An 18,939-nucleotide genomic window follows, 5' to 3' on the forward strand; every position below is an offset into this window, starting at 1 on the left:
ATAATTATAATAATACTTAATTTTAAAGCTCACACTTTGTAAAACTATAGCCATTAACAGAGAAAAAGAGAAAAATTGTAGAATGAGTAGATGGGGTCATCCTGATAGTGGGATAACAAGCTGGTGGTATGAGTGAGGCTATAGTCTCAAAATTTTGTAGAATTGTAAGCCAAAGGTAAACCAATAAAATTTTATTTTTAAAAAAACTGTTAAAAGGGTTACAAAAACTTATAAAAGTTCACATCAATCTTTGAAGCTTAAATCATTAGACTAAACAAACATTATAGAAAATTTGTACTTCCCTGCTACTAGTGGTCCCTTTTAGTTGCCATTTAAATATTGAAAAGGAAAAACCACTTTCAACACCTAAGATTATACAAAAAGAATCATGGGGTTGAAGAATTTTCACATTCATCTAGTCCAAACAGAAAACTAGACAAAGTCAACTTCCATAATGACAAATTCCTGAGAAGCTAATTCCAATTGGAAAACAAAAGTCCTATGCTGAGATCAATCCTTGGGTCATTCTAATTTTTTAAAAGTTATGTAATAGAAACTTTCGAAGGAAACTGAAATTTGAAAACGCTCAGGTGTTCTTTAAACCAAACAAAACCTACAGTTGTTTCTTTCTCAATAGTCACTCCTTCACTACCTGAAAGCATATAACCAGAAGACCAAGCTGGTCAACAAGTACATCAGGTTTTAACAACCCAAGTCCTATGACACATCAAATGAGAGGGCTTGCAAAGAATCTTCTGAGCTGAATTATCCTTGACATTAGCATATAAATATCTGATAAACAGTCACTGAGAAAAAATTCAGAACAATACAGCAAATTACCAGAGTCCAAGTACTTATAGTGTGATCACTGTAGAGCAGTCTAATATAGTTAGTGACACATCATACTTTAACAGCAGAGAGGCTGTAACATGAACTGTAAGGGGCATATATTTTCAAAGAAACTAGATTTGACATTTTAACAATTAAGTTTGAAAACCTGATTTAAAATCTACAACGTAAGGGAAAAAAACAGCATTTCCATTGTAAACTTGTTAAAAACTGGAGATAATAAAAGCATAGAAATGCCTACCTTGTTCCCCAAATCCAGTTATCCTAGTTTCACAAAGTCAGGATAAGATTAGTTTACCTTTAAGTGACTTTGTTCAAATTTCTTAATTATAGAAAACTGGGGTACGGGGATAATTATTAGGTCCAGTTATGTTTAATGTTCCTTTTTGTGAAACTAGTGGACTAAACTGCAATTCTGAAGAATCACTTTAATACATATTCAACATTCAATTGGTTATCTGATTCCTTCATTAATGTACAAAGAACTGGAAAGCCTGAACTCGTGTTCCATAGCACCAATAATTCAGTCATTATTTCATCTAATACCTCAAAAATTTAATTCATAACCTCCACCCACTTTGCACCTTCAACTTGAAATGACTCATTTAAAGGCAGGCAAAACTGGCCTTGCTGTAACCCCCTTAAGTCAAGCTTCCTTCTTAGACTTTGATCACGGAAGGGACATATGTAGATCCCAGGATGGCCAGTGCTGCACAAAGGAAAGAAATGAACAGTTTAAAAATCTTTAACCTGGGGGGAATAATTTCCAGACGAAATAAATTGAAAAACAATAGGAAAACTCTGGTTCTGTAAAATAGCTGAAAATCAGTGGAAGTTCTCAAAAACTGCTTAGTATTTCCATTTCAAAAAACTGTTTTACTAAGTTCAACAGCTTAGACATGGATCAAAGATGTTATAATAATCAGCCAAGAAAAAAATAAAAAGATTAAAAGTAACATTATAAGATAGTATAAAAATAAGCATCTAAGGAAATTAAAACCAAGATGAAATACCCCAAAGGCACAATCAGGTCTTTATCTAGGAAACATTAGCTTCTTCCAACAAGAGGCCTGCTTTTCATGTGAAACCTAAGTAAGGTTGGCCAAAACATGGAAGTCAAATATTAATTAAACCAAACTGTCACAGAAAGAAAAAAAAACCCAACTAGTTATTTGGGTTACGTGCCTAGGCCAACAATGTCAACTCAAATTGGAATACAGCAGTTTACTGACATTGTTCTATTATAATGGGGGTTCCAAAGGTCTTTAATTTAGTTTAATTTAGTCAGAATCGATTAGATCTACCCATCAAATGGGGGAACTCTAGAATAATTTCTTCAACAATCAAAAAGAAAAAAAAAAACCAATGGAGGTTACCTGCAAATTAAAAGATTTAAAAGCCTTATCAAACCTCCTTTGCGATTAAATGAATTTTCTTTGGATCGTGATTCAAACAAGATATAAAAATTTGAACATTAGTTTCATATTTGACATTTAAAAATAACTATTTCTTCAGTTGAGATCATAGTTTTAGGGTTTTGTTGGCCACACCCAGAGGTAATGAGGGATGGGAGACCAAAACAGCGCTAGGCTGGATTAAACCTGGGGTCCCATACACAAAACATGCTCCAACCCTCTGAGCTATCTCCTTCACCATGATGGTTTTGATTGTTTAAGAAACTCTTATCTTTTGGAGATAAATTATTTTATACATTAAAATGTGATAGCAAGGGTTTATTTTAAAATAATACAGGGAGGGAAGAAGATTAGTAGGCAGAAATAAATCGGTAGCTGCCAATCAGTAACTGTTAAGTTGGTGACAGATAAATGGAAGTATCCAATTTTTACATGCTGAAAGTTTTTTCATTACTTTAAGAAAAGGATTGGTTAGATGTAGGATCTTGTCATTTTTAAAAAATGCTTTTGGTGATTTAAAAACTACATACAGACAGCATTCAGTTTAATTCAGTAATGAGCTACACTTAAACACAGAAAGTAAGCAGTGCTACATTAAACACAAACAATGGAAGACACCAAAGTAGCTTAATTATAGAATGGCAATAGACGCCCCACACACACCGTCTCTATTTCAGAAAATAAAATATAAATACCATCTACAAAGATCTACAAAACTAACCTAAAATCACAGCCAATCATACTCATCCTGGTGGGAAATTCCAAAAGCTTCCCGAACCTTCCTTAAGAAGTTGGTCTGCTGGTTTCTCTGGACAGTAACTCACTTTGCTCAGGCTATTGGACGACCTATCAAAAAAAGGTGGGGCATGGGGAAGAGATACACATTTATTAGGGTGTGGGGGAGTTAGCCATTATATCAATGTTCAAACATAATCACAGTTTTTATTTCTTAAGCAACAGCTCTCACATATCAATTTGCATTTTTAGGACCTGCTTTAAACAGAAACAAGAATTCAGAACAGCTAAGGCTGTTCTGTTTAAACACCACCCCTAAAAATTCATGTCAGTTCTCAACCCAAATGAAATAAAAGGGATAGTGATTTTCTATTTATACACAATCTCAAAACCTTAGTATACTGACACTAAGTTAATGGTAAAATGTTTTGTGAAAAAAAAAAACGCACACAAAAATTGTTTTTTCACCTTCATGTTTTTTTGGCCATAGTTGGAGACAAAACGATAAACACCTTGGCAATTCAAGTTGACCTCTGCCACTGAATCTTAGACAAAGTTTTTAACTGGTATTGTCACTCTTCCTCCTCTTCTCAGAGATCTACCTAGAATAAATTAAATCTTTTAGGTAACACCTAAATTATCATTCCCAGATTTATTCTAGTTCTGAATGACAAGAGTGAAACTGATGCTTAATTAATCTTTGGCTTCTGTGTTTCCCACAATATAGAGCAGTCTTTGGCCCTCTAAGGGGGCCACAGGTGAAAATCACATAACTGGGGAAAGCAAATGCAAAGACTAAAGGGCCAATTGGTAGTAAGGGAGAATGGTGCACAGGAAGGAAACAAGACCAGGAGGAGTGTCAGGTAGGAAAAAGAAACACTGATGTATAAAGCACCAAGGCATATTCTCAAAACAGAAAATGATCTGACGTCTACTGAATTGAAAAAGGGGAAATTCTATTACCTCCAAAATACTTCAAAGTATAAAGCAAATCCTAAAGCGGAAAACTAGTGTCAACATAGTTATTTCCAGATGTTTACCCATGGTAAATTTTTCATCCTAGGTAAACACTTCACAGTCATATTACTATTTCCATCATAAATCAAGGAAATTAGAAAACAGAACTTACACTGGTCTAATCAAAACAGTAAACAGTAAGGAAAGCCTCCAAGTTGAACAGCATTTCTAAGAATGCTAGAAAATATAATTGCAAGAACCAACAGCAGGTATTCAAGAACTAGCAACAATCCCTTAAAAAAAAAAAAAACCTAGGTATTCCTCAACCACCTTTCTAAATAGGCATCACCCTGTTCAAGGAAGGTCAACTAGCAGATTTCCATATGGAACTGAGGCATCAAAAAAGGATAGGGAAAATCACTGTGAACACTTGAAAACTAGTGAGAAGTTCCTTTTAGTTTGGTAAAAATCATGGCACCAAATTTTACTACTTTAATAGGGTACATGTCAGAACTGCCTCTGAAGGAGTAGAAAGAAGTAGGTAAGGGATGAAGCACCCCTTCCCAGTCATAGAACAGCTGGGTATAGTAACATTATAACAGTAACATTGTGACAGGTGGTCATTCCAAGATAGTTATTTTGTACTTAAATTCCTAGACTAATAGAAGGTTAGGGGTATCACATTCAAACATCCAGAACCATGGAGATAAAAGTTTGGTTTTTAAGGGGGAAAATGACAAGACTGGCCTAAAAATATACTGGAAATTGAGTTAAAGAAAAATCTTTCCCATGTCATAATAAATCTAGCATGACGCAGGTGCATCCTCACATCAAAAAAAAAGTAACCACAATTTATGTCCTAATCATAAGCCAGACACTTTACAAACTAATTCTAGCAAGTATAAGCACTATTATCAAGGCATATTATGCAGATAAAAAGTATTTAAAAATTCACACAAGGTCACAAAGTTTGATGTGAACCCTAACCACATAATTCTTCACTGGGAAATGTCCACATCCACTCTATGAAACATTGAAGCTAAAAGTAAACAACAATGAACATGTAACCTAAAAGACGGAAACAAATGTTAGACTTGACTGCCTATAGGGCTGACGGAATGAGGGGAACAGTAAGACCGCAACTGAGTGAACAGCAGGAGATACTGTATCAAAACTGTTTTGGAGCACAAGGCGGGTAAAAGAGTCTGACAGAAACGTTATCTTAGAGATTCAACTCACGGAAAAAGCATCGATGAAGGAGAAAAGAAAGATTAATAAATGAGAAGCATGTAAGGGGTGGTCATAAGCAGAGAGAGATGTCCACAGTCCAAGAGAAGAAAACTGAGCAGGCAAGGAAATAGGATGGTGCTCGATCTGGTGAAGGAGTGGGGGTGGGGGAGAGAGAATGGCTGGGGAGGGAGAAGGGCATAAAGTTGGTTTACTGGAGGCTTATTCTCTACAGCCTTTTAAATATCTTATGGGGCGGGGGTGAAGAAAGGAAGGTTAAAGGTCCAAGAACGAAGAGACTACAAAGACAGCAGTCATCCAACCACCAGCCAATTCACTGCTCGGCCTAAAAGTTGTCGAGCAACAAGAATAGTTGGACAAATCAGTGTCTTGTGCTCCAACCAGTTTCACAAAGGCGTGGAGACCTCAAAAAATGGAAGACAACCACGGTTCCATATGCAAAGATAGAATAAGTGCAGGGATCCAGGAAGATTCTATTCATTGCCTGCGTCAAGGGACCAATGTAAGAGGGAGATCCGTCTGCCTAGGGGCTTGAACAAAGCTCTTCCTTAATAGGGCAGAGAAGGGGATGACAATAAAAAGCTTTTAGCTTCCGCCCCCCCCCACCTTTACATACGAGCTTAAAATATCTGTGCACAAGCGGGAGGGTCCACAGAATGCTAGAACTAGAGAAGTACTAAAGCTTAGCTCCTAAACCTTATTTTACGGAGTTGGAGAAACTGAGTTCATCTCATCGTAAAGAGAAACTAGGGAACTCACTTGCGCCATGGCAGGGATGGAGGACCAAGGCGGGACCGCAAAAAAAAGGTAGAAAAGAAACCCGTAGTCTTAGCCTTGCCCCTTCTCCAGAGCCCAGCAGAACCCCAAGCCCCACTCCCCAACCAACTCCAGACTCACGCCCCTCACCCTTCCCAACCCGCCCACTGCGGCGGCAGCGACGGAGGCGTTGACCAATTGGTGGGGCAAAGGCGGGCCCACACGCGGCTGAGGCCTGGGAAATGGTGTCGCCTCAACCCACTTAGACGGGATGGTCTTCGCCTCCGGTTCATTTATTCGGTCCCTCGGCGTTTCGCAATCGTCATCTCCTTAACGTCGGGTACCTGAGAGGCGTCACAAACGCGGGCAGCTACCAGCTCAGCCCCGGGTCCTGCCCGGACAGACATCAGCTTCCGCCGCCATCTTAACAGCAGGCGGACCGACCCTAGTCACTGCACCCCCCCACCCCCGTGCTACCTCCGCCACAGCGAACGAATCCCACGAGGACGTAACCCCGCTCCCGCGAGAACTCACCGGCTAAGAACAAGATGAACTGAAAACGTTGCCGCCACCTACTCGGCTGCAGCAGTGCGTACCCGAACCGCGGCCCCCTCCACGCGATCCCGCGAGAATCTCTACCGGATGGCAAAAGCCTGAGCCCAGCCCTTCCCAGACCCCTCCTCCCACCAAAGCTCAAGTCTCCCAAGCTCCGCTCTGCCCTACGCGAAATGAAAAGCAAATGACGCACAACCTCGCGAAGCACCGAGGGGCGGAGCCAACCTGCCGCCGCCGGGTCCCGCAAACGCCTTGACAACTATCGCGATATCATGTTTTAGCCTCTACGAGACCTTAAAATTCACCGCAGGATGCTGCCCGCGCCTCGCCTTTAGGAAACACGAGTTCTCGCGAGATCTGCTGTACACTCCTAAATAGGAGAAAGGCGGTGCTTCATGAAAATGACTGGGAGTTTTTCGGGGGAAGGGAGGAACCTCCTGTCCTGCAGGGATCTCGCCAACCACGAGGTTTCCAACCCACTGCGGAGCTTGCTGCCAAACCTCGCGATGACACAGCTCAGCGCCAAATCTCGGCCATGTCCTGAAAACTGCCTCCGCCCCCATCTAAGGTGTCTGTCTAGCTAGGGCTTAGTGCTTGAGGAAAATTTAAAAAGTCAACCTGTTTATTCTGACGCTTCCAGCCAGAGCTATAGCAATTAGGCAAAGTCCATTCTGGAAGGAAAGCAACGGGGCCCCCCCATTGTTAACTGCTCCCAGGAAGCGTATTATTCTAGACGAACACATAAAAGACGTTCTCAATCACAATAAACACGCAAATTAAATGAAAATAATGACATAACATTTTTTACACAGTAAATCCATATATTTTTAAGACATGATACCTAGACTCCATCTCTTGTCGCACTGCAGGCTAACCTTAATCCATCTAACTAAACGCTCATCTCACTACTTATAGAGCCAAAGTCACTAATTTTAACACCTTAGGTTTTACCTTGCAGAACCCAAAAATCCAATAAAGGGGTTTTCTCCAAACAAAGGAGTCTGACCTCAAAGGAAAATTTCCACGGGGTGGGGGGGTGGGTAATGCGTGCTTGAAGCTTTTAATATGGCAGTTTTTCCACGTCTAACAAACAATGTTTCTCAATAAATCCTGGGATTCAATGTAACTCAATTTGTGGGCTTTTCTATTCCAATGCTTTGTTCTGTCCATTCTAATTTAAATACTGCTGCTTCAGAGTACATTTCAATAGCTGGTAGTACAAATAACCTCATCTTTTAAAATATTTTTTCGGTTATTGTTTTTTTCCCAGATGAACTTTAGAATCATATTAAGTTCCAAAAACTTGATGTATTTATTGAAATTCCATCAACCGTATAAATCAGCACAAGAAAAATGAACATCACTACAAAATTGAGCTGCTTATCCAGAAGCATGGTATCCCTTCCCCACGCATGCAAATATTCTCTTACTGTATTTTTTAGCGGAGTCCTGTGTTTTATTTCTAGTTTATTCATTTTCTTGGTATTGCCAGTGGGATGTTTTTCAGAATTTATAATCCCAAATGCTTACAGCTTATATATAACAATACTATTTATATTTCCCTTTTACTTGTGTAATCGTAATTTTTTTAAGTGTTCGAGACCATAAGCAATCAGAAATGCAAAGAAAACGATGACATACCATTATTTGTTCCTTCAACTGCCCAAAATTACATAGGTTAACAATTCATGTTAGCCCGAACTGTGGAAAAATGGGCACTCTCAAGCAATATAGGAGAGTAAATTAGTACAGCCTCTAGGGAAGGCAATTCGAACAAATGTATCCAAATTCAAAATGCATATACATTGTACATTTTTTCTTATCCAGCTATTTCTCTTCTAGATTGATTCCACAAAGTCCCCATGTGCATGAAACATATTTACAAACCCATTCATTATAGCTTTGCTTGTAAGAGCCCCCCACCTCCGCAAAACGGAAACAAGCTAATGCACATCAATTGGAAAATGGTTAAATAAACTGGAGTACAAACACAAGATACAGCGGCTGAGAAACGAGAAAACGTTCGATTACTGATCCAGTACGCTCGACATGACATCCGATGTTTTAAAAAAAATTCAGCTTAAATGTGTTCAGAACCATTCGGATCCCCAGACATGTATGCGTGTGTGTATCTATGTATCCATATAGATCCCTATCCATATACAATGCCGAGTAGTTGCCCACGAAGCCGGCCCGCCCCTCACCTTCCCCCCTCCTCTGAGGCCTCCCTCTTGGACCCCGGGCAAGAAATGTCGAGCACTGGCCTCGCCTCCCTCTCTACGGCCCCTTGGCCACGACTAATGCCGGTACCTCGCATCCCCACAGTCGGCCGCTCTGTCGCTGCGCTGCCGGCCCCTGGCCCGCTGCCCCCGAAAATGCGGCTAGCTCTCTGCAGGCGCCGGCGAGGCCTGGGGGAGGGGAGAGAAGGCGGGGTTGAGGGACGGCTGGGACAGGCCGCCGGGCCCCCTCGCCAGCCTCTTGCGAAGGCTCCCCGCGGCCGCCAGCACCGAGCCGCGGCGCGGGGGCCCGTGGGAACAGCCCCCTCGGAGGAGCGGGTGACCGGGTGACGGGCGCGAGCGCAGAGCCCGACCCCCCGGCGGCAGGAAGGCGCTCACCTGGGCTGCAGCGGCGCCGGCGGGGCCCGAGGACGCGTGCCGGGTGCTCGGCCCAGCCTCTGCCCGGCTCCCCCGGCTCGCCCTCGGAGGAAAAGCTCGGGCTCCGGCGCTCCGCACACTTGAGCCGAGACTCCGCCCCCGGCCCGCGAGGCCCCGCCCCTGCCCCTTGGGAGGGCGCTCCCTCCCGGGTGCCCTCCGCAGGGACCACTCTGGGGCTGCTGCTTCTGTGCGCGGCAAACCCAACCGCGCAGGAGGAGCGGGGTCGCTGGGGAGCGGGGAGTGGGAGGCACGGGGCAAGCCACTGGAGGGTGACGCTCGGCGATCTGATTTACATGTTAAAATGAACCCTCGCTCTAGCTGCCTGGGGAAGGATGAGGGGTCAAGAGGGCAACCAGGGATTTGGCGCGGAGAGCCAGCCACTCTCCTCGGGGGCGCGACCTTTGTAAGTTTGCAAGGAGAAACCCCTTAGAGCACTCTCTTTAGGCACCTAGTACGCTCTCAATAAACCTTCTTTGTTTTTCTCCTGGTATTATTTGGGGCTGCTATGCAATTGTAGAGGAGATTTTACCAGATCCTGCAGCTGTGAATGCAAAAGGAAATGTAATCGCAGGCTATAGCGCTGACGGTATAAACCACGCTCCATCTGGTGTGCAGAGTAAGATTGGACTGTTAGAGAAGGGGACATTTGACTAGATAAGGTTTGGGTTTTTTACAGTAAGCATTATTCCGCATCCAAGGTATAAAAATGACAAAAGCATTACCCAACATATTCTTGTTACGTAGCGGTACACTTATTGCAATTATACCCTCCCAATTTGGATTCCAACCCTCCAAAGCAGTGGCTCATGTGTCAAACTGAGAATCCAGTGAATGAGTTTTCTGCCTGGCAAACAAACAGAAACTTTTATGTGCAATCCTAGTTTTATGATGGACCCTTTAATATACATCGATTAGCTAAATATTCTCAGAATGTTATTTTAATGGGAGAATGTGGTTTTGTTGTAATATAAATTATTTTAAAATCAAAATTCTATATTTCAGGCCTTTTTAAATTATAAGAAATAGAGACAAAAGGTAACGCCTGTATTTGAGGTAATGTTTGCATGTTTCTAAGATTTCTCATAAGATGTTTGAGAAATGGCATAATGTTAAAAGATCACTCTCCCCAAAGTATGGAAGTTTCTTCATAAATGTTTCGGAAGAAACAAGTTTCTACTAGGAATGTGTCAGAATTACAGTTTACTTGAATATATTTTCTTACATTCACCAGAATTGCTATTGTTATTTTAAAAAATCTTTTCGCTTAATAAGGCCTTTTATTGTTATCGTTAAATAATGCAATATCTCACAGCATCTTCATTAATTCTAATAATTCGTGGTCTTTAGTCCTAATTCTACTCTTTACCTTTCCACTGTTAACCCCCAAAAGCTTAGTTCTTCAACTCCTAATTCTGAAATCCCAATACTCCACAACCTTAATTTTAATTTCAGTCTACAGCAATTTTTGTTGTCTTGCCAGCTCTACTTATAGTCCTAATTCTAGTCAACACCACTTTAACATAAAAACGCCTATTATTATTTTTATTCTATAATAAAACATAGAAAAGCATAAACAAAGTACCGAAAGAAAAAAAGTGTAATACCACCAACTAGAGGCAACTACTAATGTTTTGCTTTGTATCCTTTTATGTGTGTTACATCTACTATGTGTTACATATGTATTTATAGTTGTATACAAAAATTTTATAGCACTGTAACACTGTCGTCCCATTGTTCATTGGTTTGCTCAAACAGGCACCAGTAACGTCTCCATCGTAAGACTTGCTGTTACTGTTTTTGGCATATCGAATACGCCACGGGTAGCTTGCCAGGATCTGCCGTGCGGGCAGGATACTCTCGGTAGCTTTCCAGGCTCTCCGAGAGGGACGAAGGCATCAAACCCGGGTCGGCCCGCATGCAAGGCAAGCGCCCTACCAGCTGTGCTATCTCTGCAGTCCGAAAAAATTTTATAGCATATTATTATTTAATAATACAGCAAATACGTGCTATATCATCAAACATTTGTTTACAGTCTTCTTTCTTACTGTGTAATTTCTTAAATTTCTACTATATTCTAATTTTTTAATTAATTTATTTATTTTTTAAATTTTTGGACCACACCTGTAGTGCTTACTCTGTGCTTTAGGCATTACTTCTGGAGGTGTTCAGAGGATCTTATGGAGTTCTGGGATAAAGCCAGGGTTGGCCCTGTGCAATGCAAGTGCCTCACTTCCTTTGCTATCTTGCTGGTCCCATTAAACTGTAATTTCAGCCATAGTGCAGCATGTAAGGCACTTCCCTTGCATGTGGCTGACCCAGGTTCCATCCACAGCACCCCATATGGTCACCCAAGTCTACTACGAGTGATCCCTGACCAGAAGCAGGAGTAAGCCCTGAGCACAGCCAGGTGTGGCAAAAACATCCTGCAATTTAAAATTTTAAATAAATGTATTTAATTTACTATCAACAATCAATCTGTATGCCTATTTTATATGTCCATGTACACAAGGTCATGTAAAATTTTCTTGGGCAAAAAGGGGTGGGGAGTGTAAAATGTTGAAAAAGCCCTAGTCTATAATATTATTTTAATGGCAACATATATCAGTAAATTTAATGTGTAACTAGCTATGTTCTCATTCTTTTCTGTATGTTTGTTTGTTTTTCTGTCACATCCATAAATGCTCAGGGCTTACTCCTGGCTCTCCACTCAGGAATCACTCTTGGCAGGCTTGGGGGACCCTATAGGATCTGGGCATCAAACCGTTGTAGGCTGTGTGGAAGGCAACCCTACCGGCTGTACTTTTACTCTGGTCCCCACATTCTGTTTTAGCGTTAAATCTTACATATGATTGAATACATTGTTTCAAGACATTCAACCAAATCATTAAAAAATCTTTATTCACAGTGAATTTCAAAGTTATTCATGTTTGGGATTCAGACATGTAAGTTCTAGCACCAATCCGGATTCTTCACCAGTGCCCACTGCCCTCCACTAAAGTCCCAAATTCCCCTCCAACTCCACAGCCTGCCTCTATGACAGACACTTTAATTATAAATTTTAGGTACTGTAGTTTACATCACTATTATTGATAGGATTTCATTCTTTTTTTCTTTTTTGGTCACACCTGGCAATGCACAGGGGTTAACTCCTGGCTCTGCACTCAGTAGTAACTCTTGGCGGTGCTCAGGGGACCATGTGGGATGCTGGGAATCGAACCCGAGTCAACTGCATGCAAGGCAAACGCCTACCCACTGTACTATCACTCCAGCCCCTAGGATTTCATTCTTAACACTTTACCACCTTATAGCACCCCTTCCTCCTTCAGAGTAACCACTTTCCACCACCATTGTTGTGTTCTCTTCCCTGTCCTATTCCTCTCTCCCCACAAAGTGACAAGCTCCCTGTTGAAAATTGGTTCTCATGTTCCTCATTTCTATTGGCTTTATGCATTTGTTTATTCAGCAACTATGTCTCTTTATATTCCCAATTCTAGGAAAATCATTCTGTCAGTTTCTCTCTCTCTCTTTGAATATCTTCACTCAGCGTGATGCTCTAGATCCATTCATGTAGCAGAAAATTGCATGATTTTATCTTTTCTTACAGCCAAGTAATATTCCATTGTGAATATCTACCATAGTTCTTTTAATCGAGCTCTTTATTTGTGGTCATTTGGGTTTTTTCCAGATTTTGGCTATTGTGAATTGTGCTACAATAAACATAGGAGTGAAAATGTCTTTTACATTTAATGTTTATGTTTAATGTCTATTCATGTATGTTACAAGAAGTGGAATTGCTGGGTCAAATAACTCAATTCCTTGGTTTGCTTTCTTTCGTTTTTTGAGGAATATCCATATTGTTTTTCAGAAAGGTTGGACCAGTTTACATTCTGACCAGCAGCAAATAAGGGTCCCCTTCCCACCCCCCCACCCCCCCACCCCGCAACCACACCAACACTGATTGTTTTTGTTTTTTTAATGCCAGTTTCTGTTCAACCAGATCCCTCATATTTATGTATAGAAATTCATAACATTGTTTTGTGTTTTTTACTTTTAGAAAATACAATTAATAAGAGTTGTTCAACGTTTTTTCATGAGTCTGTGGAAATCCATTTCTTCTTTGAAGAAGTGTGTATTCATAGTTTTTTTTTAATCTGCTTGTTTTTCATTATTAGTTATGTGAGCACTCCTAAGCATTTATCTGAAAGATGTGAAAACTTCGATTTAGAAGTATATTTGCACCCCTGTGCTCATAGAATCATTACTCACACTAGTCAAAACGTAGAATCAGCCTGAATGTCCATTGATAGAAATAGAAAACTAGGTAGGACTGGAGAGATAGTATAGAGGGCAACGTTCTTGTCATACATGGAGCCAACCTGCGTTTGATCCCTGACACCACATACGGTCCCCTGAGCACCTCCTGAACACAACTAAATGTGACCCCCCCAAACAAAAAAAAAGACAGATAACTGGATAATGAAGCTATGGTATATACACTCAATGGAATGCTACTCTAACATTAATAGAGATAACATTGTAACAGTTGGGACAGAGTAGATGGAAGTTGAAGTGATTTGTCTAAATGAAATGAGTAAGGAAGTGAAAGACAATTGCTGCATAGTTTCATTCATATGTAGAATATAAATAGCTAAATCATACAGTCAAAAGGGAATAAAATTAAGGTGGATGAACACTGTAGTGATAACTGGTAAAAAAGAGGGTGGGTTGGAGGGAGGAATGATAGAGCTCTCTTTGATGACAGGAACTGCTATATTTAATTCTTAAATTATATTATTTTATAAACAAATTATAAATAAATAAATATAAACAGTATCCTATTATTTTAAATATTTTCTGTTACTTTATTTATCTACTGGGTCCTGAAGATCATTCCTTGACAGGCGCAAATCTCACTCAGTTTATAGTGGAATTGCTTCAGTTAAATCCATCAACAGTTCAAAATACCATGTCAAAAGTGCATTTAATGCACCGAATCTACCAAACACCATAGCTTAACCTTCTTTGCCTACCTCAAAACTGTCTAGAACCAGCATATTCTAAAGCTTATCTTCTTAAACTGTGGGAATAGTCAGGTTTATAAAATCTGTCTTAAAATAAATTTCTTTATGATTTATCATCTGTAATTATTTGACTGGTATACCAATTTTATATTCCCAAGGTCACATAGAAATTTATTGGGCAAAAAGGTTTGTGGGAAAAATGGGGAAAGTTTAAGAAGCCTTGCTTTATTTATTTATTTTCCATTAATTAATTTTTTTAATTGCATCACAGTGATATACACATTTACAAAGTTGTTCATGATTAACAAGCCTTGCTTTAGAGCAGTTTTTCTCAAGGTGGGTAATATTGCCTCCAGTGGGGTTCTGGAATATTTAGGGGGCAATAGTAGCCTAGGTACAATTGGAGAGTGTCTTCGATTTATTGACTTAAAATAAGGTATATTTCGGGGTGGGGTGGATGTAAATTTTTTTGCTGCAAAAGATGCAGTTGGCCAACTAAGTTTGGGAATCTCTGCTCTAAAGCAGCATTCTTCAATCTTCTTCTGATGGTGGGACCTAGTTTTCTTCCTGTGGCTCCTCACCCCCACTCTTGTTCCAATGAACCTCGTTTACCCATTTTTCACCTGTGGATGACTTTGAATATCCTGGGGCTTTCAGGGGGCCATATAGCCCCTGGTTGAGAATAACTGCTCTGGAGTATCAGTAATTTAGCCTTATAATTTTGGGGGTACACCTAGGATAGATCAGGGGCTACTCCTGGTTACGTGCACAGGGGACAATCCTGACCTTGCTTAGAGGACTGTATGCAGTGCTGGAGAAGAGCCTTTGGCCCTGTACTCTTTCACTCTGGCCCTACCTTGTAATCTTAATCACTTTGCTAGCTGAGAACTTTGACTCCTTCCTGCTGCTCAGAATCAGAAGTATTTATCATACCACTAACATATCACAGATCCCAAGAAATTATGAAAATGCAAATACTGAAGTACTTATTTCTGAGTATCACTTTCATACCATATTAATCTGAAAAATTATAAATTGATACTTGTTTTTGTTTTTTGGGTCACACCCGGCAATGCACAGGGCTTACTCCTGGCTCATGCACTCAGGAATTACTCCTGGCAGTGCTTGGTGGACCATATGGGATGCTCAGGAGTAAATCTGATTCAGTGGCAACATAACCATTTCCTTGAACTCCTGGTTCTTATCAAACATTTGAATATTTTGCCAAAGTGATCAGCAAAAGTCTCATTTTTGCAAGCCTGTAATTATTGACAAAGATAATAAACATTTCCATATGTTTGTTGACCATTTCTTGCATTGTTTCATAACATATCTGTTATTTTCCAATCACAGTGTTCAAATTCTTATTTTTTAATTCTATCATATGACTATAAATCTTTGCTACGTAGCATTGCAGCACTGTCATCCCATTATTCATTGATTTGCTCATGCGGGCACCAGTAACATTTCCATTGTGAGACTTGTTGTTACTGTTTTTGGCATATTGAATATACCACGGGTAGCTTGCCAGACTCTGCCATGCAGGCGGGATACTCTTGGTAGCTTGCCGGGCTCTCCGAGAGGGACGAAGGAATTGAACCAGGGTCAGCCATGTGCAAGGCAAACACCCTACCCGCTGTGCTATCACTCTAGCCCTTGTTACTTATGTGAGAATGTTTTTGTAGAATTATACTTATTTATGGGCCAAAGAAATAGTACAAAGGATAGGAATTTGCCTTGCACACAGCCAACCCAGGTTCAACCCCTGGCATCCCATATAGCCCCCCGAGCACCACCAGGAGTAATTCCTGAGTACAGAGCCAGGAATAACCCTTGAGCATCACTGAGTGTGAGCCAAAAAGCAAAAAAAAAATTTACTTATTTTTATATTCAGGTCAAACCTGAAAGTGTTGGGCAGGTACACCCAATTCTATGCTCAGAGTTTGGAGTTTACTCCGGCTAGTACCAGGAATCAATCCCATGCCCAACTGTACTCAGGACTACTCCTGGCTCTGTGCTCAGGTATCAGTTTTGATGGTGTTCCAGGAACCATATTCAGTTCCAGTGACTGGACTGGTGTTTGTAGCATGCAAGGCAAACATCTTACCTCCTTTACAATCACTTTGCAACCCCAACCACCTGCAGACTCTTATTTATTTATTTATGTATTTATTTATTTTGATTTTTGGATCACACCTAGCAATGCTCAGGGGTTTCTCCTGGCTCTGTACTCAGGAATTACTGCTGGCTGCTCTTGAGGGACCATGTGGGATGCCAGAGATTGAAATCAGGTTGGCCACATGCAAGACAAATGCCTTACCTGCTGTACTATCGCTCCAGCACAAAACCCTTATTTTTTTAATAATATTTTATTTATTTATTTTTTTGAGTTTTTTTAAATTTATTTTTTTAAGTAGTGAATCACTGTAAGGGTACAGTTACAGATTTACACATTTTCATGTTTGTGTTTCCTCATACAATGTTTGAGAACGCATCCCTCCACCAGGTCCATTCTCCACCACCAATGAACCCAGTGTCCCTCCCAACCTCCAATCCCGTTCCCCCTAACCCCCGCCCTGCCTCTGTGGCAGGGTATTCCATTTTGTTCTCTCTCTCATTTTGGGTGTTGTGGTCTGTGATAGGGCTATTGAGTGGCCATCGTGGTCAGTCTCTAGTCTACTTTCAGCATGCTTCTCCCTTCCTGCCCGGGATCTCCAATCACATTTTACTTGCTATTTCCTTCTCTATCTGGGTTGCCTTTCCCCCAGCATGTGAGGCCAGCTTCCGCTTCCAAGCCATGGAGCCAACCTCCTGGTATTATATACTACTATTCTTGGGTGTTAGTCTCCTACTCTGTTATTTTATATTCCAAAGATGAGTGCAATCTTTCTATGTCTGTCTCTCTCTTTCTGACTCATTTCACTTAGCATGATACTTTCCATGTTGATCCACTTATATGCAAAGTTCATGACTTCATCTTTTCTAACAGCTGCATAGTATTCCATTGTATAGATGTACCAAAGTTTCTTTAACCAGTCATCTGTTCTTGGGCACTCGGGTGTTTTTCGAGATTCATGCTATTATAAGCAGTGCTGCTATGAGCATATAAGTGCAGATGTCATTTTGACTATACTTTTTTGCTTCTCCGGGATATATTTCCAGAAGTGGTATTGCTGGATCAAATGGAAGCTCAATTTCTAATTTTTTGAGAAGCGTCCATATTGTTTTCCAAAGGGGCTGGACCAGTCAGTATTCCCACCAGCAGTGTAGAAGGGTCCCTTTCTCCCAACATCCTCTCCAACAGCGGTTGCTTTTGTTCTTTTGGATGTGTGCCATTCTCTGTGGTGTGTATCTCCCTTATGATTAGTGATGCAGAGCATTTTTTCATGTGCCTTTTGGCCATTCGTTTCTCTTCCTTGGAAAAGTTTCTGTTCATTTCTTCACCCAATTTTCTGAAGGGGTTGGATGTTTTCTTCTTGTAGAGTTCAACCAGTGCTTTATATACCCTTGATATCAACCCCTTATCAGATGGGTATTCGGTGAGTATGTTTTCCCATTCTGTAGATTGTCTTGTATTCTGGTCACTGTATCTTTTGTGGTGCAGAAACTTCTTAGTTTAATATAGTCTCATTTGTTCACCTCTGTTTCCACTTTGTTGGTCAGTGGCGTGTCATCTTTGAAGATACCTTTAGCTTCAATATCGTGGAGGCTTTTGCTGACCTTGTCTTTGATGTACCTTATGGATTGTGGTCTGATGTTGAGGTCTTTAATCCATTTTGATCTGATTTTTGTGCATGGTGTCAGGTCAAGGTCTAAGCCCATTCTTTTCATGTGGTTGTCCAGTTATGCCAGCACCATTTGTTGAAGAGGCTTTCCTTGCTCCACTTCACATTTCTTGCCCCCTTAGCAAATATTAAGTGATCATACATTTGGAGTTGTTTGTAGGGATATTCCACTCTGTTCCATTGGTCTGCGGCTCTGCCTTTGTTCCAGTACCATGCTGTTTTAATTGTTACCGCTTTGTAGTAAAGTTTAAGGTTGGGGAGGGTGATGCCTCCCATTATCTTTTTCCCAAGAATTGTTTTAGCTATCCGTGTGCGTTTGTTGTTCCATATGGATTTCAGGATTGCTTGATCCATTTCTTTGAAGAATTTCAAGGGTATTTTTATAGGGATCGCGTTGAATCTGTATAATGCTTTTGGGAGTATTGTCATTTTGACAATGTTGATTCTCCCTATCCATGAGCAGGGGACATGTTTTCATTTCCTCATGTCCTCTTTTATTTCATGGAGTAGCATCTTATAGTTTTCTTTTAGAGTTCCTTTACTTTTTTAATTAAGCTGATTCTGAGGTACTTGATTTTCTGGTGCACGATTGTGATTGGGATTGCATTTTTCATGTCCCATTCCTCTGTCTCATTATTTGGAAATAGGAAGGCCATGGATTTTCGGGTATTGATTTTATAGCCTGCGACTTTACTGTACAAGTCTATTGTTTCTACGAGTTTCTTAGTAGAGGATTTAGGCTTCTCTAGATATAATATCATATAATCTGCGAATAGTGAGTTTGATTTCTTCTTTTCCTATCTGGATGCCCTTAATATCTTTTTATTGCCTAACAGCTATTGCAAGTACTTCCAGTACTATATTGAACAGCAGTGGTGAGAGGGGGCATCCTTGTCTTGTCCCTAATCTTAGAGGAAAAGCCTTCAGCTTTTCCCCATTGAGGATAAAGTTTGCCATAGGTTTG

The 18,939-nt window shown here is 40.6% G+C and overlaps 1 protein-coding gene across 14 annotated transcripts in view; it reads right to left on the minus strand.

Moving 5' to 3' along the window:
- The window catches only part of HUWE1 (HECT, UBA and WWE domain containing E3 ubiquitin protein ligase 1), a 164,475-nt gene extending 155,216 nt beyond the window's left edge, over positions 1-9,259 (minus strand). For 7 of the 14 annotated variants that reach the window (XM_055119795.1, XM_055119799.1, XM_055119797.1 and 4 more), the window contains exons 1-2: positions 3,468-3,601; positions 2,986-3,110 (exon numbers count right to left, since the gene is read on the minus strand). The gene's annotated coding sequence lies outside the window, so the exon portion shown is untranslated. Of the gene's footprint in view, positions 1-2,985; positions 3,111-3,467; positions 3,602-6,494; positions 6,652-8,825; positions 8,924-9,130 lie in introns of those variants that run through there. The other 7 variants (XM_055119784.1, XM_055119786.1, XM_055119789.1 and 4 more) reach the window with 7 other exon arrangements.
- Between the last annotated feature and the right edge of the window lie 9,680 nt (positions 9,260-18,939).

Source organism: Sorex araneus, chromosome X, assembly GCF_027595985.1.
Source record: "Sorex araneus isolate mSorAra2 chromosome X, mSorAra2.pri, whole genome shotgun sequence".
NCBI lineage: Eukaryota > Metazoa > Chordata > Mammalia > Eulipotyphla > Soricidae > Sorex > Sorex araneus.